The 19,743-nt window shown below is 41.7% G+C and overlaps 1 protein-coding gene across 3 annotated transcripts in view; it reads right to left on the reverse strand.

Annotated features, from left to right (window-relative positions):
* The window catches only part of GRM7 (glutamate metabotropic receptor 7), an 853,586-nt gene that overhangs the window by 105,070 nt on the left and 728,773 nt on the right, over positions 1 to 19,743 (reverse strand). The gene's annotated exons all lie outside the window — the stretch shown is intronic.

The raw sequence follows: 19,743 nt of genomic DNA on the forward strand, positions 1-19,743 counted from the left end.
AGCCTTTGTAAATAATATCCACTGGTCTACTAGGATCACCCTGCTTTTTCTAGATTATTGCAAGCTTTGGGTACAGGATAGGTGAAGATGCAGAGTATATATCCCCATGCCTATTCTAAGCAGGATAGCATTTGAAGAGGAACAAACGAAAGAACAACCATTACTTAAAGGCCAGTGATCTAAGCGGCCAATGGTGACACACAACTAATTAATCACTGTCTTGTCCGAATTACGTCTCTGTGTGATTCTAGAGGTACAAAGAGTGGGGTTTCAACTACCCCCTTGGCATCTAAAACTTGGGTCAGGTTCTGGGAGCACTCTAGGATTGCTGTCACTTCTGATCTTTTCACTGTCCGAAATGCTCCTGCACCAACTCTCATTTATACTTTACTTCACGATGAAACTCAAATGCCCCCTCTTCCAAGATGGCCTCTCTGACTCCCAAAACCAGAGTGAGTTAGACATAGAATTATTGAACTCGAAGTACCCTTAGCCATTTCTGTTTCAAAACACATTGTTTTACAATTATAGAAACTAAGGCAGGTGAGGTTGTTGGCATAGGACCAGGACTCTTAGACTATCCTATTTTTACCCAACACTTTAAAATGTGACTGAAGGAAGGAAGGGGCATAGTTAGTGACTAACTGCTAACTAAGTGCGAGCACTGAGGACATGGAGATGAAGGAGAAATGGCTCCAGTGGTTTCTAAAGCTACGGCCTGGGCAAATTGTGAACGGATATACTGGGGACAGTTACAGTAAGGACTTGATCTGAAGATGCTGCCACAGCCCCTGGACTGGCACACAGTAGGCCTTCAGTGAGCGAATTAGCTAATATCTAGAATATAACTGAAGGTGAATACACCACCTATTGTAAGGCAAAGGAAAAAATCTAACACCTTATTATTTCAAGGAAAAACTGCCTCAATTTTAGTAAAAATCTTGGGAGCTATACTTTGGAGTTCTAAAGTAAAATGTAGATATACTTTGCCTGTGAGGAGGACATGAATCTGGAGTGATCAAAGGGCAGAATGTCATGAGATGAATTGTGTCCCCCCAAATTCCTATGTAGAAGCCCCGCCTTAGAATAGATGACTGTATTTGGAGAGTAAATTAAGTTGAAATGAGGTCATTAGGGTGAGCGCTCATCCGTTATGACTGGTATCTTCATTAGAAGAAGAAATTTGGGCACGACATGTGCCTACACAGAGGAAGACCATGTGAAGACAGAAGGAGAAGAGGACTATCTGCAAGCCAAGGAGGGAGGCCTCAGAAGAAGTCAAGCCAGCTCCCTGGTCTTGCACTTCTAGCCTCCAGAACTGGGAGACAGTACATCTCTCTTGGTTAAATTCCCCAGTCTGTGGTACTTTATGGCAGCCCAGCCAACTCCTAGAGTAGAAAACACATACCTTGAGATATAAGGATTTTCTAGGAAGCCACAGTGACAAGCGTTCAACTCTGACTAGTTGCGATTTTGTAGTTCTAACACTATGCAAATATCTGTCATGCTGACCTTTCTACACCTTTAAAGGCAATTTTCTTATTGTCTTTATGAATATGAGATGCTAGTCTTCCAATAGGGAATATTTATTTCTGAGATATCTAACCTTAATAAGCTAACAAGAACATCTGAAACAGGGACATGATCTCTGTTCTACATCCACAGAAAGCTGGAGTGTTAATTTGTCCTCCAGGTAAGGTGTTTGAGACTAATTTGCCACCTAAGGCCATGTGCTTGATTTCAAACATTTGTTGATCGATAAGAAGAAAAATAAAAATGACTAGGTTTCTTCTTGGTTTTGTTTTTATAAACTTAAAATGATAAAAATAATGTCGAGTGTGCTTTATCGCTCTTCTAATCTCTTTTTGCATTTTATTTGATTTGATCCACGATACCCTGACTTGGAAGGATGAATTTCTAATTTATAACACAAGCTGAGGCTCAAAGACTTACTGTAAGCTGAACACAGCCTGATAACAGTTGAAGCGGGACTGCAGTCCAAGGATCCTTTCTCCCTACCCAACTACTGATACTTTTAAGGTGGCCAAAGGGAACATAGTTGTTATTTCAGAGTTTCTAAAAAGTACAAATGAAAGGAGACGCTTGTGTAGGCTTCTAGACCTGTGCTCCTGTAAATAAGATCATGGTAATGGCAGACTCTGACATGATAAAGCCTTTGGTATGTCTGAATTGTGTCTCCCTCACCACGAATTCATATATGGAAGTCCTAACCCCCACTACTTCAGAAGGTGACCTTATTTGGAAATAAGGTCATTGTAGATCTAATAATTAGTTAAGATGAAGTCCTATTGGAGTAGGGTGGGCTCCAATCGAACGTAAGTAGTGTCCTCATAAGAAGGGGACATTTGGACACAGACATGCATATGGAGGAAACACCATGTGAAGAGGAAGGCAAAGGTTGGCATAATGTTTCAGCAAGGAATGCCTGGGATCGCCAGCAAGCCACCAGAAGCTTCACAGGAGGCATGGAAAAGGTCATTCCTCACAGCCTTCAAAAGGAACCAACCCTGATAACAGCTTGATTTCAGACTTCTAGCCGCTAGAAATGGGAGACAATAAGTTTTGTTGTTTAAGTCACCCAGTCTGTGGTCCTTTGTTACGGCGGCTCTGGGAAACTAACACAGTCCTGTTACCACTGCTGCCTGTGTGATGATTTTAGAGCCACGAGGAGATCTGCCAGTGTCTGGCCTGGGAACCCCAGTGGCCTCCTGGACATTTTATCCTCAAGGATCCAATTTAGCCACTTATCCCATAAAGCTGTTACTGCCTACCAAGTAGAACGGTTAGCTTCTGCCAATAGCCAGTTTGTGAGCTAGACTGTCAAAGTAAGACCCTGGGAGGAAGGGACCAGCGCTCAGACTAGAGGAGCCTCATTCAGAGTAGGCTGCCTGGGAAACCAGCTCCTGATATGGGCCCCCCTTTACCTCTTGTGGTCTAGCTTCCGGACCTTCCATTGCCCTAAAATGGCTCCCCTTCGCCTCAAAAAATATCTCCATGATGCTTAATAACATGCTTTCCATGTAGTTGAAACCTGCCGTTTTCTCAGGATGTAACCTGCATGTCTTCTCCCTTCTTGGGCCACACCGTGTTCTCTCTTAACCCTGTGTCTTTGCTCATCTTTTGCTCTACTTTCTCCCTTTGCTGATATTGTCAGCAAAATGCCCAGATACAAATGCCTGTGTCCAGCCCGGGCCTCTCTTTGACAGTCCCAATATCTGAACTATGTACAGCACGTTTCCATTTGGATGTCCAATCATTCCTTCAGTCTGAACCTATAAAGGCAGCTGTACAGAAGACAGAGCAGACCCAGGGTAGCTTCGTTCTTTCCTTACCACATGAATTGTGTAACCCTTAACCATTCTGAGCCTCAGTTTTCCCACCTAGAAAAGAAGCAAATTATTTATAAGGGCTTGTTCAGGTATAAAATTCGGAGATTAAAAAAAAAAAAAATCCCCCTGAACTAGTTACCTTGCTTTTTGTTAGAGTTCCATTTTTTTTCTTCCTCTCCAGACCATGAACTTTGGATTTTTTTCATTCCTGATTTCTCCAGCAAATCCTGTTTGTTACTTCTTTGCTAGGTCCCTTGCAGGCATCTGACTCAACATTACGAATGCAGCATCTCCGAGCTGGACCTTACCACAGTATGACAGCTGTAAGAAGCCTCTACAGAGTTTCTCTGCTCTGGAAACTTGTTCTCACTGCCCACTGTATCCAATGTTGTGTATAAACTGGGCTTCCTAAAGCTTTGCTTCCCTTTTCTGCTCAAATCCTCCCAAGGTGGCCAGCCAAGTGAAGCTCAAACTTGGGAAAGACAGAGTAGAGCCACCAACAGATTATCACTAATCTCACCTAGAGTGAGATTTCTAAGATAAATTAATGTTTATGGAGCCTCTAAAACTGTTCAGACCCTGAGTTAGGTATTTCCTGTACATTATCTCATTAAATCTTTATAACACCTTAGAAACAGTAGATTATATCACAATGAGTAGAGATAATGGTTAATAGCTAAATTCATAGACCCCACTGTGAAAATTAGTAAAGGGAAACCTCACTAACACAGAGTTGGAAGGCTTACCATGCAATGTCAATTATAGGAAGAACTGTCAATCACAGACCCAACAGAACAATCAAGAGGGAAAAATCATCTATTAACTGTAGGTCCCAGCAGAGAGAGATGCACCTTGCATTTCTTACAAGAAATTGACTATCCCTACAACTCACCGAGTGAGAAACTGTCACCATCCTGAACTCTTGCTTTTCTGTAGTGGACTTTCATTCAAAACAATCCCTCCCTCCTGGGACAGCTGTCAGTTAAGTGTGTGACTTCAGCTTGGGTAGTGATCCCAGGGTCCTGGGATGGAGTCCCAAGTTGGGCTCCCGGCTCAGTGGGGGGTCTGCTTCTCCCCTTGCTTGTGCTCAGTCTCTCTCTCTCTCTCTCTCTAAAAAATAAATAAAATTCTTTAGAAACAAACAAACAAACAAAAAAAACCCTCCCAACCTTGTCTTTCTCCTCCATAAAAGAATGTTCCTCTCCTTTGTTTGCTGGACTGGTCTTGGTTTTTCCAGTCCTTGCATGTGGCTCAATTGCAATTCTGTTATTTTCAAATGAACCCATTTTGCTGGTAAAATAATTGAAGGTTTTAGTTTTAAGGTTCACACACTGTTCTAGCACTTCCTATACATTAGGATTTTGTAGTGTGTGACAAACATTGTATAAACTGAACTCAGTGTAGAGGTTTCATTAACAAGTGTCACTAGAGAGGCACCTGGGTGGCTCAGTGATTTAAGCATCTGACGTCCACTCAGGTCATGATCTCAGGGTCCTGAGATCAAGCCAAGCTTCAGGCTCTGCACTCAGTGGGGAGTCTGCTTCTCCCTCTGTCCCTCTCCCTGCTATGTGCTCTCTCCCTCTGTCTCTCTCAAATAAATAAATAAATTCTTTTTTTAAAAGCGTCATTAGAAATTCCTGTTATCAGATAGTACAGTGCTAATATCCAAATGTAACTGCAGTTATTACAAAGCCAAATGTAAATGATCTGTAGTTTTGCAGTTCCTGAGTACAGTTGTACACTTATGTTTTTTCTCTGTAGAGTCCTACTTCAAATCCTTACATCCCGAAGTCCAGATGGTATCTCCCCTGCTAAGACGGCTTCTTCCGGGAGAGGTCTTCCTCATCCCATATATGTGACACCACAGCCCCACTCTGATCCCTCAACTTGCCTTATTTCCCTTCTTACCAATCATCATCAATCTACTTTCTTTGTCTTTGTTTGAAAGTAACCTCTGAGACTAGTTATTATTATACCTAGTCCTCAAAACAACCTTGTCAGGTAGACAGTATTACTGATAGTAGGCGGTTAGCTAGATATGAGCTGGAGGCACGGGTGGTGGGGAACAGCGGTTTTGTGGTTTCTCGCCTCCTGGGGCTATCAGACCAAGAACAACAGGTGCCAAGCATGCACTCTCCTTTCCAGCCTGTGTCCTACAATAACCTATAACTTCGCTATAATATATTTACATTGCAACTTCAACTCCCACCCCCCCCCCCATGGAGAAAGATGACCAAGACAGGCCTGGCAAGAACCTCCTAAGGCCCAGAACTCCCCCTCCCAACTCGTAGGAGGAGTCCCTTAAATGACTGGGAACAACCTCAGTTGGAGTCAGCCCTAGCTATGACCCGTAACCTGTGCAAACATAAAAAGAAAAAGCACCCCTAACCCCAGTGCAGTTGGACCTCTGGGCCTGCCCACGCTCCCACCTTGAGAGTGTGCTGCTCTTGATGAAATGCTTTGTGCTTGAATATTTTCCTTGTGACTGTATTGGAGCGCAGGTCCTTATGTGAATCTTCATGGGGATCCAAGAAAGAGAGCTCCATTCAAACAACTCAGACTCTCCCACTAGTAGTATCACCTCTATATTGTAAAGGGCTGAAGCCCAAAGGGCTGTAGTGACTTGTGCCAAGATTCTAACCCCAATCTGATAAACTGGGCCCGCGGATGCTCCTTCTGCTGTCCCTAAGACTGTATGACAAAGTCAACATGTTCTGCTGCCCCCAGTTCTAGCCGAACCAGCCTCAATTCAAGTTGATCAACTTCCTAGGTGGGAAATTATACATCAGATCTGGCAGACAGAAGTGAATCAGTGCCATTTCTTGGTTCCTGTCCACAGTTATCTTCTGAACCTATACCCGCCTCACCTTTACCTGGATCCTCGTTCAGCTTCTTTGACTCATGGGCAGGTGTGTGTGTGCTTTTAGCTCCAGTGAAGCGTTATCAGGTCAGAGACCGCACACACTGATGCAGGTTTCAGTTGGCCTTTCAAGGCTCCAGCTTGTCCTTGTTCTCCCCCATTTTACATCCTTCTTCCCTCCTCAAGTGTCTGCCTTGTGGGCTCCAAGTTCCAGCATCAAATGCCAGGATGCTAGACTTACAGACTGTGCCACCAGCTCCCATAACACTGTGCCTGTCATACTGATCCCCGGCTAAGTCTTCAGATATCAGCTCCATCCCTGCTTGCAACTGGATCAATTTCACCCTAGTCTGTGCCCCATAGCACAACATCCTTTCTGGAAGCACTTATCACTGTTGCAATTTCCCACTTATTTGTGGGCTCACATAAAGAATGGCTGCCTCCTGGGGTGCCTGGGTGTCTCAGTCAGTTAAATGTCTGACTCTTGATTTCAGCTCAGGTCATGATCTCAGGGTCCTGGGATCGAGCCCCATATTGGGCTCCATGCTCAGTGGGGAGTCTGCTTGAGGATTCTCTTCCTCTCCCTTTGCCCCTCCCCCTACCCCTCTCTCTAAAATAAACAAATAAATCTTAAACAAACAAAAAAGGAAGGGCTGCCTTCCCTACCTGACCACAGTTCTTAAAAACAAGGGCCATGTCTATTTCATTCATTGTTGTATCCTTTGCACGATGTATATTTATTCAACTGATATTTCTGCAATGTATAGGCATTGAACACATTTGTTTAAAGCCAACATGGTCTGTTGCATTTTGAAAGAAAGAGAAACATGGCATAGGTAGGATGATATACGGAGGGGAAGTTTCATGGCAAGATTTTACTTTTTTTTTTTTTTTATCCCACATGCCTACCATGGAGTGGGTGCTTAATAATTATGTTCATTGAATGTTTCAACAAACTGACACCCTAAAATCCATCCCTGACCTAGTTATGAAGCTCTATTCTACAGTCTTCAGGACAAGAATGGCCCTGGCTTAAGTGGTTTGGGGAAAATCATTTTACCTCTCCAAGCTTTAATTCTAACTGAAAAATGGAGATTACATCACTTTCTTTCCAGGACAAAGAATATTAAGAGTGATATGAACAAACATTTCCAATGTCTGATGAGAAGAGAGCTGTTGTTCTAGCATTTCCCCCAGATTCATAAGCAGAATTTAGCAACCCCATCCTACTTTATCTCAATCCAATCTATCACGTTCTTGCTTCTCTGCGCGAAGAGCCCACCAGGCTTTCAGTGATGTCAAAACATAGCCAGGATGCCACAGTTATTCCTGTGTCAGCGTTTTCCATTACAAACTCCTGTTTTCAGGAGCCCAGTGTGTTAGTAGAGACTCTGTGGTTTCATCATTTTCTGTAATTGCTGTGAGCTACCGCCTCCCTCCATGTGATATTTCACATATTTTCCTGATATGAACAGCAGCAAAAAACCATGTTTCATTGATGAATGCTGTTGTATTTCATTTGAGAACATATTTTAAAAATAAATTATGAGTCTTGTAATGGGATAAGGCTAAGAAAGACGTATTTAGAATACACAAGCACTTCAGCTCCCTCTCACCCTCAGCTGACAGGACTTACGCAATACACATTTTACAGGTGCATTCCAGTGGATGCTAATTTCACCCATAATTCTTTTGGCAGAGTCCAACTTTGTTTAATTAACTAAATGACTTGAACTATCCAATTCTTGTTGCTACTAATGTATCACAATTAGAGCAAACAGTAGCCATGGAAACCAACGGCTTCGTCATAATTCCTAAAACAAGGATGGCTTTACTTTTGAGCCCATCAAATTCACAGCTCTCTGCAGCATATGTTTATGGTTATTGCTAAATGGGGATGTGGTCACTCTGGAATGCAATGTGGAGCTCCTCGTTACAAACTAATGTCATTATAAGGAGTCTGTCATTTCACTTATATTTGCCAAGTTCCAATCATTCCCAGATCCCTCATATTTATATTCAATTAGGGAGATACTGCAGTCCATAAAAATAGATATGAATTCACTGTGGGGGTGGGGAAACACATCCCTTGTTCCACAGTAGAAAAAAGGCGAAGATAAAAATGTGTGTTGGGCTAAAACTGTGACAGTCTTGAAATTAATCGTTTACCTCCTCCTCTAAGATGGGGTGTGCTCCCCACTCCCTTGTGGCGAGAATATTACTTTCTATAATTTTACCACCAGGGTCTGCTCAACCTTTGGAAAAAAACAAAAAACATAAAACAAAAAAACCAGAGGTACACCATTGAAATTCTGGACAAGGCTGCTATAACCTAACAGGCAAGGACGTGGAATCTGCTATTCCCGCATCGGAGTTACTAAATGGTAGTTTACAATTTGGGTCATTTTAAAGCTATTTCTGTAGTCTGTAACTGGCTATAAAAATGAAGAGGAAAGTAACATGCCACATTCCGCCACCGGCATATAAAAGTCATTTTTGAAATAAAGCCACGTGTGTATATTTACGTGTAGCACACCCATAATACGAGTGCTGGGCCCAAGCGCCAGCGTATTGCCTGCTCTGCTGTGAACACAAGCCAAGAGCAGTGCCATTCGATTCATTTCCTGCAGTTCTGTTTCCGAAAATGAGCTGTGGTTTTAAGTCATCGTAGTTCATTGAGACAGTCACTTGATACTTTGTCTAAAATTCTGAAACATCACCTTCTTTCCCCCAAAGGTGTTGTATTCAGCTGGGCAAACAGTGTTGCCAGATAAAATAGAGGACACCCACTTCGATTTAAATTCCAGATAAACAAGAGGCATTATTAGTATGAGTATGTCCCCAATAGTACATGTTTTATACCAAAAATGATTCCGTTTAACTAATATTCAATTTTAACTGGGCATCATGTATTTTTCTTTGCTAAATAGGGCAACTCCAGAAGCAACATGTTTGTAAGTTTTTGTTTTGTTTTTTTCAGTCCTGGAACACTATTCATGATGTCAAAGGTCTCGCTCCTTTTCCACTTCTTTATACTAGTGATGATACTCAGCTCCCTGCAGAAGCCAGGGGAGGGGGCAATGAGATTAGGTGAAGAAAGCCTCAAGAGCAGAGGGTCTCTGCGGTTTATATTCGGTTGGCTGCCATTTCTAAAAGAAGGCAAAGGCAGAATTTTTTAAAAATGGCGTTGGATGGTTGAGATGTTTTGCCAACAGCTGTCTCACTCATCATGGACAACCAAGGCCAGAAGTGATGAATGCTGAGGAGGGTGAACTTTTAGAACAGAAGACATAAAATGTCATGAGACTGTTCACAAAACGCAAGGTTTTGCTGAGCATTAGTCTAGGACTCCAGGCCACCTGCTCTGGGGGAGAACTTTCTGATTAGAAGTTATGTTCTTTAAATCTAGCTTAAGTAAGCCCTCCACACACTGAACCCCGCCATAAGTAGACACATGTTTCATAGATGGATTTGCTTCCTTAAAAAGAAATCCCTGGATAATGCCCATGTTGCACTGTGCTTCTCAGAAGACATACAGACAACACAGCAACTGACAACGATCCTTTCTCAGCTTTTGAAGCCATCTCTGAATCTTTTACTTTGTTTCAAAAATGAACTCGAGGGGCGCCTGGGTGGCACAGAAGTTAAGCGTCTGCCTTCGGCTCAGGGCGTGATCCCGGCGTTATGGGATCGAGCCCCACATCAGGCTCCTCCGCTATGAGCCTGCTTCTTCCTCTCCCACTCCCCCTGCTTGTGTTCCCTCTCTCGCTGGCTGTCTCTATCTCTGTGGAATAAATAAATAAATAAAATCTTAAAAAAAAAAAAAAAAAAAGAACTCGAGTCACACTGTTTAGTACACAGGCCCTTCATGTCTTGCTTTCGGTCTTCACTCAACCTATTGAGACCAGGCAGAGCTTTACATGCAAAGGCCAGTGTTTTCCTGAAACCACGCACTTCTCCCTTCTGGGGTCCACTGAGGACTCGGAGCCACTGCACTGTCCGGCACAGCTTTTATTGACACCTGACCTTTGAGTAATATCCCAATTCCTCAATTTCATCATTTAAGGCCAATTTAGTCTTCACATTACGTTGATAACCTAAATTATTAGCAGAAGCTGTGCCACCACTAGTGAGGAGAAATGTGTCTTCAAATTACATTTAATTACCTTCATTAGGACGCCAGCATTCGGTGACACGTATTTGCAAAGTGGGCAGACTAAAATAAGCCTGGTGCATCTCATTTCCTGAACATCCCGGGCTTTTTTCCGCCTCTGTCCCGTCTGGGTTTAGTCACTGTCCTCTCTAGCATGACGGTCAAAGGCAAAATTGCCCACACACTCTCCAGACAAAGATATGGCCATTTTCTGAAAATGATTCCTTCTTTTGATCCCTGGACCTCTGCTGACAGAGACTTCGATAAGGCAATACCCACTACAGATTGGCATTTTCCTGAGGGACTGGAAGCGCACAATTCTGCTTGCAGATGGGTGCCTATGATCAAGAGAATTGGAACTTCTAGTGGCTTTTCTACATTACTATCAGGAAGCCACTGTTGCCATGTCCAGCCCACTGTAAGTAGCACCCTTCAAGTTCTGTTCTCTTAAATGAGTACGTGGATCGAGCAGTTGCCTGACAGCTTCTGTGAAGGAGATGTGGCTTTGTGCTGGTTAGTTCTGTAGGGGCTTCTGGGTTACTCACAGCCAAAGTAGACTTTTTTAAAACAACGTTCATCCAGACGCAATTCAATAGAGTCTGTTCTCACTCTATGTGATATTTAATTGGGTCCTTTAAAGTCACTGTTGGCAAGAGAAAATAAACTACCTCAGCCTACATGAACTGAAGGAAAAGAAAACAAATAAACAACAACAAAAAAAAAAACCTTTGCTCCTCTTTCCCACATTTTAAAAGTTGGTTTTAACAGTTCCCACTTTAGGAGTTGACTACTTGAATTTAAAAAAAAGAATAAAACTATGAGAAGAGAGATTTTTTAAAAAGTGGTCACATTTCCCAAATGTTCCTTTTGACTTTTCGGCAGTATTGATTGCTACCAGTATTTTTGGCTAGGAAGGCCCAATAGTGCCCTTTCTTTTTTTTTAAGATTTTATTTATTTATTTGACAGAGAGAGAGACAGCCAGCGAGAGAGAGGGAACAGAAGCAGGGGGAGTGGGAGAGGAAGAAACATGCTCCCAGTGGAGCAGGGAGCCTGATGTGGGGCTCGATCCAAGGACCCTGGAATCAGGGGCTCGATCCAAGGACCCTGGGATCACGCCCTGAGCCGAAGGCAGATGCTTAACGACTGAGCCACCCAGGCGCCCCCCAGTAGTGCCCTTTTAACAAACACTTAAATGGCATGTAATGTATGGCTCAAAAGTTCCACAGGCAAATGTGTGTTCTAAGTATTAATTCACTGAATGGCCTTGCAAACCCTACTATGTAAATACTATTATTTCTCCAATTTACAAATTAAGAAACTGAGGCCAGAAAGGTTAAGTGATTTATTCGAGATCACCCCCAGCTCCTTGATATGGGTTTTGATTCCTGACTCAACATGAAGGAATGGAAGTAAAACGTGGATGAGCCAACAGTCATTATGGACTTGCTGGGTGCCTGCCACTGAGCTAAGCATTGTCTATGTTCTCTTCATCAATTCCGTGCTATAGGTATTCCTACCCTGCCATCCCGACTTTGTACATAAGAATGCTGAGGCACAAGATGGCTTAAATGATTTGCCCAGGACTTACATGCAGGGACAACAGCACAGGACAGGCATTTGGAACCCTGCTCTCTCCCTGCATCCAACCCATTGTCCTAAGGTGTTTATCATGGGATTGAAATAGGTTGATTTACTGAAGAACAATCCTTATTCTCTAATCAAAGGTCAACATTTGGAATTGCTTGCCACGGAGACTCCCCAGAATGTCTTCCAAACATTTTCCTATCTCTGGTAAGATAGTGTCTTGCTGTCTTTCTCTGTCATTTGTTCACATGACTTTATCAACCCTGTCTACTCCAAATTGTGGGAGTTTTCTGTTTTATTTATTTTTTCTTTCTCCTTGATTTATTTTGTTTTCCTTACTTGCAAGAAACCTTTATTTCTTCTCGTTTCTTTTGTTTGCTAATAATGTTTGTCTCCATTCTGTCATCCTTTTTCATTATTGTTTCTGGGTTACTATTCTTCTTAGAAAGCTCTTCACATTCTAATATTTTTCAAATTTCTATTATATTTATAGATGTTTTCCTTTTAAATTTTAGCTATTTTCTTTATCTACGGTTTCCTTTCTGTGCAAGATCTGAAATATGGGTTGAAATAATTTTTCCTTTCATGAAGAATATTCAGCTCATTTCATATTATGCACTGAGCAGAACACCTTAAGTTCATGATTTGCAATGACACTTGCATTATAAAGCAAATTCCCATATACATGACTTTGTTTCTATACTCTCTATTACGTTCCACTGAGTTATTTATCTACCCTTATAACAATGCCACAATACTTTAATTATGTTAGCCTTGATAGATACCATGCGATGTGATAGGGTACGCCAACAACACTACTTTTCTTTATTCTTTATTTTTCTCCTGTATTACTTTAGACTTGGTTTAAACATTCTTACCAGAATTACACTGAATCCATATATTAATTGGGGACTGACAATCTTCTTCTTCTCCAAAGCCTTTCTCTCAATTCATTAAGGCCTCCTTTAAGTTTTTCTTTCTGAAGTCATGAATTACAACAATAAAACTGAACTAAACCTATTGCCTCTGGCAGGGTTTCTAAATTTATCAGTGCTTATCCTTAGTTACTTCAGGGTTTTCCATTGTGAGGATCCAAAGATTTGGAGGTCCTGTCATATGTCTTACCTACCCCTAAGTAGCTTATTAGAAATATGTAGGGGACACCAGCCGTGCACGCGTGGTAAGGAAAGCCTATCATACAGAAAATAAACACACGGCTCAGCAGCTAATGAGCAATACGGCTGGAGTCATGGAGGGAGGCTGCATAGAGGATGGGGACACTCTCTGGGTCCTGATACACCCATTCCAAGTTTCGTTCGGTGAGTGATATGACTGCACAATGTGCTTAACCAGCTGCACCATACATTCTGGATTAGCAACGTGAGACTGAAAGTTTCAAGGACAGTGTGTTAGGTGTAACAAGCACGTGGACCCCTTAGCTTTATGTACTTGAAAATATTCTAAGTTGTATTTTTTTTTTTTTTTTTTGGTTCTGAGGGAGGGAGAACACTTAGTGTTGAAAGATCCCTATGCTTTTCACTTTAGAAGCTTCAAATATTGGTGCAAAATCTCACTAACAGTAATGTCTGTTAGCATAAGACCTTGCATTTCATCATAGTAAACACTGTTTGACTTTTAAGTAAAGTAGTATCTAAATAAAACATTATTAAAAATTGGATTTCAGGACACTTCTGCTAATGGCATAGTAGGTATTTCAGATCAACTTTCCAATAAGGACAACTAGAAAAACCGAGCAAAGTTGAAAATCTCTCTCTTGCTTGCTCTCTCTCGCTCTATCTAATCTGTTTCAAGTCTTAAAGAGAAGAATTGTAGGGAGAAGATCCTAAGAAAGAAGATAAAAAATAAGTAATCCTCATATTTTCGAGGATCCCCCCCCCTTCTCTTCTATTTTGTATTTCCCCAGGAGCCATGTGCTTATTCTAGAAAACTTCATACCCATCCAGGCTTTGGTTTAAGACCTTAAAGGGTCATAAGCTAGGAATAAGGACTACCTAGACATATACCAGTCCTCACAGAGATCGGCTTAGACTTGCTTAGAAGCAAAATCAATCTTTTCTACTACCTCAAACTACCTGTACAGTTTCTCCTATGTAATATTCAGCAGGTATTCATTGTTAGGTATTTAAGGTAACAAGACTGAAAGCGATGGTAAGAAAGTAACTCAGAATTTAGTGCATAGATTTAATGGCAGATCAAAACAGAGCTCAAAAGATTAGAAAATGTGTCAGAAGAAAATAACCAAAAAGGAGAAAATTAAAAATAAGAGATTCGTTAAGGCATTCTAAGTTATTTAAACTTAGGGTCTCAGTATAAACTGAAAGTGAGAATGAGGAAGAAGCCATATTGCTCTTGAATTTGGTCATTCATGCTACATCCATTTGAAGAGTGGACCAAAATTGTGGATTTGCAGTTCTCACCTTCAGCTGGATTCTCCTGTTTCTACCATTACTCAGAACCTACTAAGGTGTTAGTGACAGGAAGGTGATGGGGAGGGAGACCTGGGAGGCTAGGGGTACTCTGATTAGGAACTTGGGTGCTGTTTAGCTGGATGGGTCCAATTTGTGAAAATTCAATGAGATGCCCTTGTATTGTTCAGGTACTTTAGTTATATTAATCAATTGGTTGATTTTTTAATTCATGTTTTCTACGCATTGAACAGCAGTATTATCGGAACTTCAAAGGTAATGATACGTTTCCCCCAACTTTCCCTATACCACGACTTAGTTATGTGTACTAGGAAGATCAGTCAAAATATCAAACATGGGGACACCTGGGTGGCTCGTCAGTAATCATCTACCTTCAGCTCAGGTCATGATCTCCAGGGTCCTGGGATCAAGTCCCACATCGGTCTCCTTGCTCAGCAGGGAGCATGCTTCTCCCTCTGCCTGCCACACCCCCTGCTTGTGCTCGCTCTCTCTCTCTCTCTGACAAATAAATAAACAAACAAACAAGTAAGTAAGTAAATAAATAATAACAACAACAACAAACTATCAGACTCGAGGCCCTGATACCGGAAGTTGAGACCTACTATCATTGTCTTCTGAACTAGCTTAGCTCATGCCACCACGTGACAGCTCATTTAGAAGTGGTCGCAGGGTAGGGGCGCCTGGGTGGCACAGCAGTTAAGCGTCTGCCTTCGGCTCAGGGCGTGATCCCGGCGTTATGGGATTGAGCCCCACGTCAGGCTCCTCCGCTATAAGTCTGCTTCTTCCTCTCCCACTCCCCCTGCTGTGTTCCCTCTCTCGCTGGCTGTCTCTCCGTCACATAAATAAATAAAATCTTAAAAAAAAAAAAAAAAGAAAGTGGTCGCAGAAAGGAAACCAAGCCTAGATCACCTGTTTTCCCAAACATAGGACATACATGTTTGGGGGAATGCTGAGAGATGTTCTCTCTTGTTAAAATGTAAATATTCTTCAACTTCAAGGGAAAAACAGCAACTCTGTTTGTACATTTGGAAGATGTGGACATTTCCTTCTCCACTTCTCCACCCCGGGAGAGGTGGTTGCCTTATGTTTATATTCTGAGTGTCAGGGATGAATAATGCCACATATTTAGAGTGTTCCTCAAATGCCCAATCACCATCTGGGCTGAAATCTAGCCGCTTTTACAAATGTTTTGTCAGCTATAATTGAGTCTTGCTGAAATATGCTGGACATATGTATGTTATGGTTGGAACGCTGAATGCATAGACGGAGCCCTATCTAGCAGTTGGAGGGCAACAGCAGAAACAAATCTTTTACTGGTCAACCCAACACTTCCGCTACCCCTATGTTTACTATCTAAGCAAAATCTCATTAATCTGGTAGTCACTTATTCCAAATCCCCATTCATTCAGACTAAGTGAAACTGGCAGAATTTAACTCAGCAGATGAAAAATATTTCCCAGGCAAACTGAGAGGGTAAATACACTGGGAGATTGTTTTTAAGGTCTTTACATCACATAAATATGTTAAAGACTTAGAAACACTAATTATATATTCATGTTGCTGATAATTATATGTTCATATTATCTGTTCATTAAAGCAGCTCATTAATTTACTCTGAAAGAGTAATTGGTTCAAGTTACTGTGCATATTTGAAAGAAATGAAATTCTGCTTCCTTAAAGATAAGCAATGGATCTTTTACTGAATCTAATTGGTCCTCTCCACAAACTAATTCAAATTCATGCAGTTTTACAGAAGTTCTTTAAGAATTCTTCCTTGGTGCCCAAATAAATTAATCTCTCCTCTAAACCCAAGCCTTCCCAGATATTAGCAAATATGAATGGTTATTTCCCCAATCTTTAGTAGTCATCTCCCCAAAATCCCTGCTACCCTCCATCTTAATTCTGTCCTTTGATGCCACATGGAGACATCTGAGGCTTTACTCCATGACAGCTCACTGTGTATTTATTAAGATAGCTATTATGTCCTATGTAACTGTCTTATCTTCTCCAAGTTAAATATATCCCATTTCCACCATGAGTTAGAGCTTAGTTTTTCCATGATCCTTTTGAACTTGGCCACTCACTCAAATCCAGACCTACCCTGATTCCAACAGTCGCCGGCAGTTTCAACCCAGAGCTCCCACCTCAAAAGCAGGGATTCTTCTTTGCTGCACATCGTAGCCCGGGGCCTGACATATCAAATGCCTATTGTTCAATGATTTTAAACACTTTATAAATATTATCTCAATATTTAGAATTAATTCCAAAAATAAACTCAAGAAAGTAGCTACTGTTGTTTTCACGCCCATTTTAGAGACGAAGAAACTGAGACAGAGAGGTTAAAGAAACCTGACTAAGGGCATATAACACAAAGGTGGTGAGCTAGCTAGGGCCTGTTAAGTCTGGCTCTGGAGTCCAGGCTCCTTAATGCTACTCTTTAACCATTCTACCTGCTGTATCATTAATGCCATCAATAGAACTACAATCCAAGATTTTAGAAGGGTCTAAGACAGTATCTAGCAAAGCCACACAGAAATAGGAATGCATCCAAAATAGGGCAAGGGACTTTAAGGTGACAAAATTAGGATTAAAATTCCAGACTACTGCCTTTTAGTCCAAAGCTCTTCCCACAGTATTCTTCATGAGCGCTGTGAATTTCTTTAAAAAAAAAAATTGTCCATAGTTTTGTTTGTTGTTACTTATTTATGACTATGTACCATCACACTGTGAATTAACTTCAATGCTGCACATCTCTAGACTTCTCTTTGCAAGAATAGCCTCATAGGGCTATGGTTTTCTACCTTTATTTTTTTTTATAATTATTTTTTATTATGTTATGTTAGTCACCATACAGTACATCCCTAGTTTTTGATGTAACGTTCCATGATTCATTACTTGCGTATAACACCCAGTGCACCATGCAATACGTGCCCTCCTTACTACCCATCACCGGCCTATCCCAATCCCCCACCCCCCTCCCCTCTGAAGCCCTCCGTTTGTTCCCCAGAGTCCACAGTCTCTCATGGTTAATTCCCCCTTCTGTTTACCCCCCCTTCATTCTTCCCTTCCTTCTCCTACCGATCTTCCTAGTTCTTATGTTCCATAAATGAGTGAAACCATATGGTAATTGTCTTTCACTGCTTGACTTATTTCACTTAGCATTATCTCCTCCAGTCCCATCCATGTTGCTGCAAATGTTGTGAAATCATTCTTTTTGATGGCTGAGTAATATTCCATTGTATATATAGACCACATCTTCTTAATCCAGTCATCTGTTGAAGGGCATCTCGGCTCCTTCCATGATTTAGCTATTGTGGACAATGCTGCTATGAACATTGGGGTGCATATGGCCCTTCTCTTCACTACGTCTGTATCTTTGGGGTAAATACCCAGTAGTGCAATGGCTGGGTCATAGGGTAGCTCAATTTTTAACTTTTTAAGGGACCTCCACACTGTTTTCCAGAGTGGCTGTACCAACTTGCATTCTCACCAACAATGTAAGAGGGATCCCCTTTCTCCACATCCTCTCCAATATTTGTTGTTTCCTGCCTTGTCAATTTTTGCCATTCTAACTGGCATAAGGTGGTAATGTGGTTTTGATTTGAATTTCCCTGATGGCTAATGATTTTGAACATTTTTTCATGTGTCTGTTAGCCATTTGTATGTCTTCCTTGGAAAAGTGTCTGTTCATATCTTCAGCCCATTTTTTCTATTCTCTTGTCTGACTTTCTTAGCTGTGATTGTAATATGTCGATTAGGGTTGAGAAGTCCTTCTAAACAAACCCGTTTCTCCCAATCCTGGCTTTGGAACTCCTCCCTGAGGCTCAGTTTTCTCATCTGCAAAATGCACATGACCCCTTTACCCACAGAGTAGTTAAAAGGAGTGCTGGAGGGTGGGTGGTGGTGTTTACACTGCCCTGGTATGGCAATCAACAGGCTTTTTCTTTCTATTCCTCTCCTCCACCACCACCACCACTCTCAAGGACAGTACAGATTCAATCACACCCCCTTCCTTCTCAAAACCCTCATCTATAGGTTATTAGCATTTGCAAAAAGTTCATCATACCCATTACCATCATCTGGGGGGATATAGAGTCCTCTCTCACTACTATACTTAAAAATGAGGTGCTTGCCTTTCATCTGCAAGTCAACAATAGGGGATCAGAATATGCAAAGCCACCTTAAAGAGAAAGTGGCTCTTTCCCAGAAGATAAAGCCAAGGAGGATTTATAAGGCTATAAGATCTAAAGCCAGAATGTGGGAATGAGAGAGGTGTTTGGTCCGTCAGGCAAAGAACTTAGGCAAAGCACCTTCTAAGAGCCTGATGCTGATGTATCTGGTTCTCCCAGCAAAACCATCTGAGGAGAGAAAGAGTTACCAAATTAACTTGCCTGAAGCCCTTAACCACTCATCCAGCTGACTCCCACCATTATTTACCTAACCATAGGAGAGAGAACATGCTAGTTATGCTGAACTAGATATACTGGTTCCAGTGGCAGCTCTGTTTGACATTGAAAACTAATAATCCGTATTCCATTTTTTGTACATTAGTCTCCTGGGCTTGGATAATTCAAGTGGGCCTATTATATAGTTGGTAACTGAGTCCAACGGTCAGAGTCCACATAACCAAACATGATTTCATCCACTGATGGAACCTATGCAACTAAGCAGAACAATGTGATCCACAGTGACCTGGGAGCCAATGGCAATAGAAGAAGGAGAGCCATTCTCCACAGCATAGTCATGGAGGGCTTCTCTGAGGAGGTAGCTTTTGCGCTCAGACCAGAAGTATGAGAGGTGAAGAAAGAGGATTCTGCACTGATCAGGAAGTCATACAGGAATAAAGCACAATAAGAGTTGAGCATCATGTGTTCCAAGAACAGAAAGAGGAAGCTTGGTAAGGAAGACAATACAATGAATGAGCTTGGTTAGAATAGAGGCAAGGACCACACCATTGCGGTCCTTTTAAATTTTAGAGTTCCTACACGGAGTAGTGGGTGTAAACTGTTAAAAGTTTCAACTGGGTAAAAACATAATCCCTCACATTAAAAAAGAATGGAAGAGAAGAACCTCGTCCAGAGACTGTCATGGTGGCAAGGAAGGATGGAGGTTTGTTTTCAGATGGTCGCAGTGGAGGTCAGAAGGAAAGAGGGATTACAAACATATTCTGGAGGAGGCCACTTCCTCTTACCTAATGGGCTTTTTTTGCATCCTTATGTTTCCTTCCTAAATTCCATGTTTCCTCCTCACCACAAATCACTCATCCATCTACATATCGTAGGTCACTGTTCTCATTCCCACCATTCCCTACCAAATGACAGGGATCTTGATACAATAAGGCAACAGTT

Source organism: Ursus americanus, chromosome 14, assembly GCF_024610735.1.
Source record: "Ursus americanus isolate L20-20 chromosome 14, mUrsAme1.1.p, whole genome shotgun sequence".
Taxonomy (NCBI): Eukaryota; Metazoa; Chordata; class Mammalia; order Carnivora; family Ursidae; genus Ursus; species Ursus americanus.